Raw genomic sequence first — 13,255 nt, forward strand, 5'->3', positions numbered from 1 at the left:
TGATTCTTTTTGGAATATAGGCCAGCAACAAGTCTTTTATATAGACCAGCTACAAGCCTTTTATATAGAACGTCACTCCAGAAGAAGGAGGGAAGCTTTGAGCTACAAATGCAATGTCATTGGGCCCCAAGTAAATGACCCTTTTCATTTGCCCAGTATGGACACATCAGAAAACCTTTCTGAGGATTTGGCTGCAGAGGATCTTGTGGAGCTGTGCAAAGCCAGGACACTCGATTATATTTTAAACTATTGGTTATGTATTATTGCTAGTTGTTTGTGATTTCCCACCTCAAAGTGGTTGGGAGTGTAGAGGTACAGGAGAGGAGGCTGTGTCTTAGCTATTCCAGAGGTTCCATAACTGGGGTCTGTGGCCCACTGGTGGCCCCCCCATAGGACTGTAGAATCGTAGAGCTGGGAATGACCCCAAGGGTCATCAAGTCCAACCCCCTGCAAAAACAGGAATCCAATCTCTGTTTAAAACCCAGTAAAGGAGAGTCGTCCTCCTTCATTGAGGTATCCCATGGGAAGGTTGCAGAACAGAATACCTGTACTTTGGCCAGTGATACCTGTGCTTGGTTTATTTGTCTCCTGCTGACAGATAATGCATTGTTTTGGTTTACAAAGGATGTTTCTTCACTGAGCCCTTGGGAGCCGAAGTGCGTTGTCCACACACAAATTTATTTGCCAAGCGGGAGGTGGCTTGATATTTTCCTGTTTGGCCTTGTGTACACATCTTATGCTGAGGGGGAGCTCCTTGCCTGGGCTTCGGTCCACAACCTCTCCCCTACTTCTGAAGGGAGCAAAGGTTCTGTAACACCCACCCCACCCACCACCCCCAGACGTGGTCCACGCTTGGCAGCTGTGTGGCTCTGTCCCCTTCGCTGCGAGTGCCAAAGTCTGGCTTGATAGCTGGGACCAACCAGAGGCGCCACTGTCACTTGGATGGCAAAGTCTCTCGTCCTGGTAGAAATCACAGGGTTTTCTTATACTGTACCAGCATTAGGAATGTAAGATGAGCACCTGTTGGATCAGGCCAATGGCCCATCTAGTCCAGCATCCTGTTCTCACAGGGGTCAAGCAGATGCCCCAGAAGAAAACCCACAAGTAGGATTTGAGCCCAAGAACACTGTCCATTCCTATGACCCATGGAGGGATAGCATAGACATCATGGCTAGTCGCCATTGATTGCCCTCTTGACGAATTTGTATTTCTCCCCTTTAAAGCCATGTGGCCATCACTGCCTCCTATGGGAGCATGTTTAATTCCATTTCACTTTTAATTTGTATTCCGCCTTTCTCTATTAGTAGACACAAGGCGGTTTACAAGCTGAAGAAACAACAAAATAGACAGCAAAGATCACACACCTAATAACAATCTGATCCAACACAAAAAAGTCACAGTAACTTTAAAATAAACAACTTATATCGAGTAAAACAATATTCAACAATCCATGGTTCTGTGGTTTAACTATGTACTGTGTGAAGGAGGACTTTCTTTTATCTGTCCTGAATCTTCCAACACTCAGCTTCCTTGGGTTTCCCCACTGAGATCTAAATGTTATGAGAGAAGGAGAAAAGTAGCTTTTCTTTAGCCACTTCCTCCATACCCGGCATAATTTTATAAACTTTGATCATGTCACTTTTTATCCCCCTTTTCTCTAACCTAAAAAGTCCCATAGGCGGCAACCTTTCTTCATAGGGGAGTTGCTCCACCCTCTTGATCATTTTGCTTCCCTTTTTCTGAACCATTTCCACCTCCACAATAATCTTTTGGAGGTGAGATGACCAGAAGTATTCACGTTTGCCAACCAAGCCCCCTCCATATGTTTTGGACAAACTCTCACCTGCTCCAGCATCCTATTGTCTTGGATACAAACCCAAAACACCTGGGGAACCCTAGCCTGCAGTAGGCTGCAATAGACCACAAGCCATGTTGATTTATCCTAACGGTTGGGGACTTTTGTTTGCTGCTGAGAGCTACATCCCCTCAGGGAACTGTTGGGGGTCATGTAGTGGCAATGGGCAGGGTTGAATCCAGCCATGGGCAGGGAACCCCACTTTTCTCTCTCTATGCCACCCCTTTTCACCCTGTTCCCCCCTCCGCACCTTGTCACCTGTATTAAATTAGGCTGAGAAGTGCTGTTTACAACAAGTGATTTGGATGCAAATTTGACTAATGTTGGGTCAGTATCAGTCTTTTCAGGCCATCTCAGACAAGCATCTCTCCCTTGCCTCTTCACATCCTTGGGGTGCAGCTAAAACTGGACCTCAGGGCCAGAATCCAGGGCCCCCAAATGATGACCCAGAGAACAGGAGACGAGCAGAAACAGGCTCCATGTCAGCATCAGAGCCCCTTTTGCCTTCTTACTTTTAAAAAACATTTTTAGTTGGGGGCTGGCTAGGCATGCAGATAGTTACAGATGCTCATTTTGCTATTTCCACAAGCTGTTTGTGCACCTGATACCTGCCTTCTCCTCTGAGGCGGCCACAGGACATGGGCAGGACTCTCCCTCTCTGCCCCAGTGCTGTGTCGGGCCCTGGTGAGAAGCCCTCTCTTCAAAGCAAGCCAAGTGCCTTATTGCTGTTGACAGCGGCCGCCATTCTTCTCAACAGCTGGCATCTTGCTGGAGAGGGAACCTGCCAGCTCTCTCCTGGACAAATATTTGCCTTCTCAATCCCTTTGGCACAATGCAAGGGGAAGAGGCGAATGCCAAGATGAAGAACAGGGAGGGCAGATGGTTGTCAAGTCCCAGAATCGGTACCACCACTCTGGCACTCAGCAGGGCGCCCGGGGATCCAAGCAGATCACAAAAGAGCTGCTGAGATAAACAGCTTTGCCAACCCAAGTGGAAACAGAGGGAGGAGAGGCCCGTGGGTGGTGTTTACTTGTTCATTGTCCTGCTCCCTGCCTTCCCAGCTGGAGATTTAGGCCCTTGGGGCAGTGTTCAAGGGGACCTTTGAGGAGCACACTGAGGAGACAAGCTTCCCTTGAACTTCAGCTGCCCACCCCCACCCCACATCCTGGTTGAGCTTCTCCTGAAGTGTGCAGCCCAGAGGACAGGAGACTGTTTTCGGATGCATCTGGGCCACAACCCATTTTGTGATTTAAAAATTAACCCTGCTGGTTTAAGAGCAGAGTTAAGGCTGTCTCATATTGGGCTCTCAGGATGCTGGACCCTTTGGCTAAGGCCTTAGCAGGCATTCCAACCACTGGAAACCACAGGATAGGAGAGTGATCTTGTCCCCAAATCCTGCTTGCAGGCTTCCCATTGGGACATCTGTTTTGCCACTGTGAGAATAGGATGCTGGGTCCCCTTTGGCATGATCCAGCAGGGTTTTCTGTTTTTATGCCTCGTGATCAGTGGTGATGCTGTGCAATGCCACAAGTTGTGCTTGCTTGCAATGGGATTTGTAGTCCAAAACATCTGGAGGGCAACCAGATTGGGGAAGTGGGTGGCAGCTGGTTTTTCTGCTTCATATCTCAGGTTACTCTCAATTGCATCTTTTGTAAGTATTTGGAAAACTACAGCATTGGGAAGATAAGTGTAGCTGCCAGAATGTTGGCAAGAAGATTTATAGTCAAAGGGACTCTGGGCACCTTCATCCCATATCACACTATCAAAGGAGGAGGAGATGCAGGCCCAGGAGGAGAGGTCACAATCCAGAGAAAAAGGATCGCTGTGTCACCAGGTCAGGTTTGGTCTACAAGCTGCCAGCTCACCATGCCAGATCTTCACCCTGCAGATGCTCTGTGGTCCTCACACAGGTGCCCCTCAGAAGGTATTCAATGCGAAATGGATTCGCCAAAACTTAAGAGATTGAGAATCCACCATTACTGCGTATTTACATATTTTCCTACCATATTTCTAGTTTTCTTTTCACCCAAATGTCACAGGGCAGAGATACATGCAATTAAAAGCAAAGTTATACAAGAATATTCAGACAGGCCCACAAAAATTCCATTCTGAGAGCTACCATCTTTCAGAACTGTCAAATGAAGCATTTATCAACAAGTAAGTTATTTGGTCAGTAGGGAAGTGGGCATTCTGGCAGCCAGACAGTTTTCAGGTGATGGTGAGGCTTCCTTATTTAGAGATAAAGAAATAAATTCAGTGCTGCCCACCAGCTGGTACACACTGTAAGAAAACAGGTATGTACAGTTGGTAAGGAGTAGGATGTGCTCACCCTGCCAACTGTTTATTCCCTTTGGCAGTGCCTTATCTCTCCCAGAGAGCAGGAGGTAGACAAAAACAACTCTGTTGATTTCCTGTCCAGTTTGGCGCTCTGCATTAAAGCCTGCGCTCATCCGTGACTCAGCCTGGAAAAGAGTCTCCAAGGAAGTCCTGGTATAGCTTGGAGGAACTAAGCAAAGCACCTCCTAATATGGGTTCTAGAGCTTCCTCGGGTCATGCTAACATTTCATGGCTGATCTCTGCCTTTACTCCCTTATTAAATAGATGAGAAGGAGGGAGCACCCTCAAGTTCCTTCCTGCAATGCCCTCTTTGCTTATCACAGGAGCCCTGTGCCGTTGCTCTCTCAGGGCAGGTCCTGTGTGCTTCTTTCTGCTGTAACAAGCAGGTATCCCTAACCTCATTGGGTTGGGGCAATGTCCCAGCTTCTTCTGACCATTTGCCAGGAGTCCTGCACACCCAACAAGCAAAGGGACATGTTGGTGCTAAGTCTCCCAGGCGTCCATCTCCAGCACCACCGGCTTTGAACTCAGGGCCTGGGAGGTGCCTGCCTCTCAGTCAGAGTGACATAGAATTGTAGAGTTGGAAGGGACCATGCAGGTCAACTAATCCAACCCCCTGCAATGCAGGAATATTTCACCCAATGTGGGGCTCGAACCCACAACCCTGAGATTAAGACAGATCTAACACGCATGTGCATTATTTTAGGGAGCTTTGTTAAATAACTGAAAATCATTCCTGAGGTGTGTAGGATATGAATTTGGGTCACTTTTTCTAATCTTGGTTGTTTGGATGCCATCTTGAAGAATGGTGGCCATGACTAATGAGATATAAATGTTACTATCTCAGCACTTGTGTGACTAATTCGAAACTTATACATGACTAGTTATTCCAATAGTTTCAGAGCTTGATGAGTAATGTCCATTGTTTGATAGCTCTGAGCCAACACATTGGGGGACACACTATTATTTGACCTTTTTTGCCAACGTTTTGTTGTAGAGTACTTATTCATTTGTTTATAGATACACTTTCTAACGCATCACTCTGTTTGGCTTACCAGCAAGTGAGATTAGAATTAGACAAACACAAAATGCAGTATCAATATAATATTTAGTCAGATACAGCAATAGGACACAGGCAGGCAGGCAGCACAGATAAAACAATCTCTTCAGAAGCAACACAACTGCTCAGAGAGGCAAAGTCCTGTTAGAATAAATAAAGGTCTTTAAAAATAGATGACAAGAACCAGCCCGGCTTCATGGGGCACCGTGGTCTCGCAAAGTTCCCAAAGCACTTGTGCTGAGATTTGAATTGACTTGAATTGTAAGGAAAGTAATTGTGAAAATTACTATTCAAAACACATGGAAGTATATTTGCTCGAGGGCATTGCAAGTAAATCAGTAACCAAACAATAAAAATTATATTTTGAAAGCATGCTATGCCAAAAGAGATTTGTGAGTGGCAACGCCCCTCAATGTTGCTTCAGCGACTTCAGAATATTTGCAAAAGAATGGGACTTTGTTCACAGTACATCGAGTCCAGCATGTATCACCGCTTCTGATATACTATCAGGGCAAATGTAAGGTTTTGCTGTTGGTAAACAAAGCCCCTAAACATCTTAGGCCCAGGTTATCTGAAAGGCTGCCTTCTCCTATATAGACTTACTAGGACACCGAGATGATCAGATGAAGCCCTTCTGGTGGGTCAGGCGCTCTGGAAGTTTGCAGAGCGACTAGCATTGCAACACCCACTTTGGTGGAATAGCCTCCCTGCTGACATCCGGTTCATTTCCAGACCCAATTTAAAGAGCTGGCAATTACCTTCAAAGCCTCAAACAGTTTGGGGCCACGATTCTTAAATGGCAGCCTGCACCCCTATCAACCTGCCCCTGCCTGAAGATCGACTTCAGAGCTCCTGCTTAGGCCTCCTCCTCCACAGACAATCAGGTTAGAAGGAACACAGAGCAGATCCTTCTTGATGGTGGCTCCACCACTGCAAAACTTTTGATACTGTTAAGTAGGCCTTAAGTAGGCTTTTGCCTCTTGTGTTTAGTGGTCTGTGTGTGGATGTGCTTTGGCTTTTGGTAGCAGTCATGTTGAGCTGGGTACTGTTTTGAAATGTTTGTTTATGCATCATTTGTTAGTATATATTGTGGCAACCCCCCTTGTTGTTTGACTAGAGGTCTATCTATTTAAAATGAAAATGATGGTAGTAAAACAACAACAAAGCAACCAAAACCCTGAAAGAAGGGGAAGGACAAGCCAGGATCTGTGATGCAGCAGCAAAAAAAGAGCTAACGCTATTCTAGCCTGCATCAACAGAAGTACAGTGTCCAGATCAAGGGAAGTAATAGTACCACTCTATTCTGCCTTGCTCAGAATACTGTATCCAATTCTGGGCACCACAATTTAAGAAATAGCCTATGTTGACACGCTGGAACATGTGCATTGGAGGGCAACCAAAATGATCAAAGGTCTGGAAACTAAGCCTTATGAGGAGCGCTTGAAGGAACTGGGTATGTTTAGCCTGGAAAAGAGGAGTTTGAGAGAAGATATGGTAGCCATCTTCAAATATCTTAAGGGCTGTCGCATGGATGAGGGAACATGCTTGTTTTCTCCTGCTCTGGAGGCTGGGACTCAAACCAAATGGCTTCAAGTTACAAGAAAGGAGATTCTGACTAAACATAAGGAAAAAACTTTCTGACAGTAAGAGCTGTTCAACAGTGGAACAGTCTCCCTTGGGAGGTTGTGGACTCTCCTTCCTTGGAGGTTTTTAAGCAGAGGTTGGAAGGCCATCTCTCATGGCTGCTTTAGCTCAGATTACTGCATTGCAGGTGGTTGGACTAGATGACCCCTGGGTTCCTTCCAACTCTAAGATTCTGTGATTCTGTGATTTGCTCAGCTTGCCCCAAGGGTGCCTTTTACCTGGGGATAAATCCTTTAACAAACCAGACTGAATTTCTGCTAAGCCTCATTCAAATTGATGAGGCTTCATTCGGTGCTTGTGCCAGCCTGTGTCTTTATTGAAGGGATGGCTTGCAGAGCTTTAAAGGAAGGCTGTCCATGGAAGGCATACACCCACCCATGCACCCTTGTGTAAACAGAGATCTTGCTGGCTGCAGTTGGTCCCAGGGCCAGTGTCCGTCAGTGTTCCACCTAGCTCCCTTGGGGTAAAGGCTAGCCAGACCAGCCACGGAGGCTTGCTTCAAATACGTTTAGGTGGGTTTCTTGCCGTTTGTTCGATTCGCAGCGGAGTTGAGCGTGTTGAATTGCCCAGATCACATATCCAAGCCAACATCCTTGGAAAGTCCGTTAGCCTTCCCAAGAAAGGCCTGATCCATTCTTCAAACAACCAAGCATGCAAATATGAGTGTTTGGGTGAGAAAGATATTTATAAAGCCCAATAAAAAGTTAAGGGAGAGAGAGACAGGGTGGTGGTGATAGAAGGCAACATCCTTCCAGGGAAAGAGGAAATCGTGAGACATCGCTGGAGGTGGGACTGGGTTGCTCAAAGTGCTTTCAAAACCCTATACAGTTGTACCTTGGTTGTTGAACGCCTTGTGACACAAACATATCGGCTCCCAAGCACCGCAAACCCGGAAGTGAGTGTTCCGGTTTGCGAACATTCTTTGGAACCTGAACGTCTGACGCGGCTTCCATGGCTTCTGACTGAGTGCAGGAAGTTTCTGCAGCCAATCAGAAGCCATGCCTTGGTTTTTGAACATTTTCAGAAGTCGAACAGACTTCCAGAACAGATTCTGTTTGAGAACCAAGGCACGACTGTATAAAATTTTGAAAAGCAAATTAAAAGCCCCCCTCCCCCATTTAAAAGTCCTGTAACTGCATAGGGATGAGGCAGTTGAGTTATCTTAAGAACATCAGAAGAGTCTGGCTGCTGATCAGGCCAAAGGGGGCCCATCTAGTCCTGCATCCTACTCTCACAACAGCCAATGAGAAGCCACAAGGAGGACATGAGTGCAACAGCAACTGGTATTCAGGGCCATGCTGCCTCTGATACTGGAGGTCCTTGCATAGCTTTTAGTGATGGAGCCACAGCTCAGTGGTGGAACCCCGTTGGATCAAACCAAGGGCCCAACGTTCTGTTCTCACAATGGCCAACCAGATGTCCCAATGGGAAGCCTGCAAGCAGGGCACGGAGTGCCGCAGCAGTGCTCTTTCCTTGCTTGTGATTCCCGGCCACTGGTATTCAGACATACTGCCTCCAATACTATCATTGACGTCACAGGCACTTCCCAATATGTGGCTGCAAGAGTTGACCAAAAGCAGAATATAGCACTGATGGTGCTTGGGAGGTGTAGAGAGGAACTTATTTCACCAGCAGCATCCAAATGCAGCCCTTGTGTTGCATGATCAAGAAATCAGCTGGGCTTCTTTGCAACTCAGGCATGTTCAGGATGTATAACCCCCTGCAAGATGCTGCAGTATTGGTGGTCTCTTATTTTAAGGATACTTCAGAGAGTTGCCAGTGCTCCACTCCCTGCTGCCCATCCCTCCTGCTGGCTTCCAGTGTGCTCTGCTGCCCAGCAATCCACCTGGTGCCTCATGACGGGCCGGGTTGCCTTTGCAACAACACCAAGGCCCAAGATCTGCAAACAACAGTAATTGAAAGGGACTTTATTATAGCCTTTATCTTGCTGGTATTGACACATTGGAAAAGGAAGGCAGGTGTGTATTTTTAGAAATGCTCTTTGTGTGTTTGGTGGGGCTGGGATGTAAGTGTGGGCGTGTGCACTGAGAAAGTGGGTTCAGTCTTCCGAACTAAAGAAAGGGTGCTTTCCCTGTAACGGTTGCTGAATCAGAAAAGGGCCGGGCATTGGCAGAGGCAGCTAGACCACTTAACTAAATCAGGGAGGGCTGTGCTAGGCTCCCTGCCTCAAATCTTGGAGGACAACTGCTAGTCAGGGTTGACAATACTAGATGAGCCAAGGGTCAGGCAGTATAAGGCAGGGTCTGTGTTCTTATGTAATGGGGGGGACGGGGGGACACAGGTACCTCTGGATCATAGGCCAATCTTGGGCTGCAACAGTCTCATTTGACCCACAAGGCCATTTTCGTAAAACCACAATTAGCTGTCCATCAAGTGACATCCCCTCAATGGGCAGGGTGGTGGGGTTCATCTAATCCCGCATCCTGTTGTCATAGGGGTCAACCAGATACCTGTGGGAAGCCTGCAAGTTGGACGTGAGTGCAAGTTCACTCTGCCAGCCTTGGTCTACCCTGTGGGTTAAACTTGATGTCACTGTGACACCAGATGATTGACAGGCAGGTGTTCCCATCCACATTTAAGTCGGCCCATGGGGTTGGGGAAGATAAAGATCTGGTCCACTGGGCCAAAAGGGTTCCTCACCCCTGCTGTGTAAGGAAAGCTTAGTGAGGTGGTCAAGATAGGGGTTGCTATACTCCAGCACCCCTAAGAATCACCCCTGTGACTCTTGCCAGAGAGGAAGAACCGCCCCTTCAGCAGGGACAAAGGAGAGAAGAGTTGTAGCTCAGGGGCTGGGCACCTGCAATGAACACAGAGGATGCCCAGTTCAGTCCCCAGCAGTGCCAAGTGAGGCTGGGCAAGGCTGCAGCTGGAAACCCTACAGAACTGCTGCTGCCAGCCAGTGAAGACCTTTTCCATCCTGAGGGCCACATTCCTGCTTCAGCGGTCTCCTGAGGGCCGTGGGGCAGTGATGGGTGTGGGTGGACTGCAGTGGCTGTTCTCTCTGTGTACATCTTTGTTCTCAGGCCTGTTGCTGCTGAGCAGTAAGCTCTTTGAGGTTCAGGAGCAGTAAACAGATACTGTACCTGTCACACAAGTTCTGTGAGAGGGAAGGCGTCCTTATGCAGAACAGGCTGCAGATCGCAAATGATTAAGGTTTGAGTGGTTTCGTAGCGCAGCTGTAAGTGACAAGAAGCAGTGGCCTTGCCAGTTTCTTTTCTGGCTCTGTCCCATAGAATATTATTCCCAGGTACCAGTTTGGCTTTATTCATAGAACCAAAGGACTGGAAGAATTGGAAAACACTCAAAGGGACATCCAGTCCAACCCCCTGCAAAGCAGAAATCACAATGTTTTGCACATTCCATTTTAAGTGGAGCTGACATTCTCTAGGAGTGGCCAGCATCTCTCCAGCCACCCTTGGGCAGAGACCAGTTCAGTTCCAGCCCTGCCCAGTCCCTCCGCAAGGAATGTGCCCAGCTCAGCACAAGTTGCTTTTGCCTTTGCCACAACTGTTTGTCCTGGTTTCTTCACCCTGATAGCCACTTTCTAGGACGGCGGCCCTTATCAGCCCTGATGTGGGAAGCATGCAGGACCTCTGCTTCTTACGGCGACAAAGGTGACCTCGGCACTTCCGATAGGACACACCGTAGCCAGCCCTCAATTGTGGTCTTGATTGGTTTCTTCACTTTTTTGGGGGGGGGGTGTACTGTAGTCTGGCTGTGGGAGGGGGGAATCTAAAGCCTCCATCTCCAGCAAGGTAGCTTGACTCCTCCCCAAGACAGAAACCCTTGTCAAGCGATCAGTTCAGACCCCACAGCATGCGCAAGCAGTGCTCCCTCCCCTGGCAGGCTGCTGGTTGGGGAGGAAGAGAAAGAGTTCACCACTCCCTTCAGACTCTGATTCTGCCCGCCACTACATGTGGGTGGCATGGGAGAGAACAACAGATTTACCCTCAAGGGAATATAGCTTTTTGACAATATACCTTTAAAGCATATTCCTGCATTGCAGGGGGTTGGACTAGATGACCCTCGGGTCCCTTCCAACTCTACAATTCAACACACATTTAAAGCACATTACTTCTTGCAAAGAATTTAGCAGATACAGTTTGCTAAGGGTGCTGGAAATGGTAGCTCTGTGAGGCAGAAACTACAGTTCCCAAGATTTTACATTAAATATGCTTTAAATATATAGCATGGACCTGCCTTAAGACAACAGAAGCATCCCACCCCACATCACTGGAGGTTTTTAAGCAGAGGTTGGATAGCTGTCTGTCAGGGATTCTTGAGCTGGATTCCTGCATTGTAGGGGGTTGGACTAGATGACCCTGGGGCTGCCTCCCAACTCTGCAATTCTATGATTTCTTTGCTGCCATCCATTTCTGGGTTGCCACTGCTGCCTGCAAGCTCCACCTGCCACTGCAGCCTGTTGTGGAACTAATTTCCTTGGACACCAGCATGGGGTTCTTGGGGGACAGGTAAGGGAGAGGGGGAGAGAGCATGCAGAACGAGTCAGGTGGCTACAGCCAGGCACAGCAGAGGGCCTCACTTCAGGACCCATCCTTAGTGGCTGCTCACTGAAGGGTATTGGCTCTTCCATTGCTGCAGTGAAAGGCTGGATCATAGAATTGTAGAGCTGGAAGGGATCCCAGGGGTCTTCTAGCCCAACCGCCTGCAAATCAGGATTCATGTTTTACACTTTTCATTTTAATTGTGAGCGGAACTTCTCCAACATCCCTCCAGCCACCCTTGGGCAGAGACCAGTTCAGTTCCAGCCTAGTCCAGTCTTTCTGCAGAATGTGTGCCCAGCTCAGCACAAGTCGCATTTGCATATTTTACAACTGTTTATTCTGGTTTCTTCACCCTGATAGCCACCTTCAAGGATAGCGGCCCTTATCGGCCCCGATATAGCAAGCATGCAGCAAGAGGTCTGCTTCTGGTGGCGACAAAGGTTCTCTCAGCCCTTCTGATGGGACACGCCAGGGCCAGCCCTCCAATCTGGCCGTTTATCACTTGCACGGTCCAGGAAATGTTCAGTTGAGTACACAAGAGAGATGGGGGGGAACACACACACAGAGAGAGATTTGTGAGCTGTTGGGAGATTGCATTGAGCAACTGGGAGAGCCTTCAGGCACACTGCTAGCAGCTTTAGGCTTTTAAGAGAGCTCTTTGGTTAACTGGGCAGTTGGAAAGAAGGCCTTGACATTGCCCAATGTTGGGTCACCCAACTGGTCAGTCCCACCCAACTGGCTAAGAGCCCCTCCAGCCCTGCATTTGCAAAGCTGGTTTTGTGGGACCTGGCTGGATTTGGGGTGGTGGCGGTGAAACCCCAAGCAGCTTTGATCCTGGCCACCTTAAGGATGGTCTTTTCCCAATGGCGGGCCTTGCAGCCCTATTGTTCAACAGCAGAGGCCATTAAATAAGGCGGGTGTCCACCAGAACATAAGAGGAGTTTGCTGCATTGCAGGATATTTGGTAGAGCCCCATGATAAGTTTGCTGGGCCTTGGCTCTGTACCGTTTCAGGCACCGGGTCCAAACTGGGCTCTTTTCAGGAAGCACAGGCAAAAACCAGTTCACCGCCATGTGCAGCTGTTTGACATGGGAGAGAGGACCTGGCACAAAGAACCCGGGGGGCACTCATCCTTTCCCTGCTTACTTGGCATCAAGGAGAGCAGCAGCAGGCAGCAGCACTGGAGGCAGAAGCCCTCCTGCCTACACTGAGATTTGTACCCCAAGGCCGCCGTCTGAAAAGCACAGCCCTGGAGGATGGAAGCTGCCTCCACACTGCCTTCAGTGCCATGCCAACAGCTCTGGAGGTCAGGCTGACACAGGCATCTTTTGTTGCAAAAGCTCTTTGAAAGGCCATTTTACACACAAAGTAAGAGGAAGCAGAGTCCCCAGGTGGACTCTCCTTCGCTAGAGGGGTTTGCATTAGATGACCTCTGAGGTCTCTCCCAACTCTACAATTCTAGAATTCTGTGTATGGAATTACTTACAGGTAGCTGGGCTGGGCTAGTCTGGGTGGCCGGTTGAGCAGCCCCATTTATTCAGCAGTTGGAGATTTCACCAAGGACAGGTGTAGCTAACACACACACACACACACACACACACGCACGCACACACACACACACACACACACACACCAAGCAGTGGGTGGTGACGCCAGTGGGACACTCCCCCCCCCCCTGCTCTGTTTCCAGAAGATTTGTTGGAGGAAAATTACCACTTCAAAGCACCTGACCTACTTGAGAGGATTTTAATTTGTGGACAGCAAAGTATAAACAAGGCAGACAGTGACACGATGGTTAACAGCAGCTCCTCCACGCTGCTGTGTTTGGAGAGG

The sequence above is a fragment of the Lacerta agilis genome, chromosome 13 (assembly GCF_009819535.1).
Source record: "Lacerta agilis isolate rLacAgi1 chromosome 13, rLacAgi1.pri, whole genome shotgun sequence".
NCBI classification, from domain to species: Eukaryota; Metazoa; Chordata; class Lepidosauria; order Squamata; family Lacertidae; genus Lacerta; species Lacerta agilis.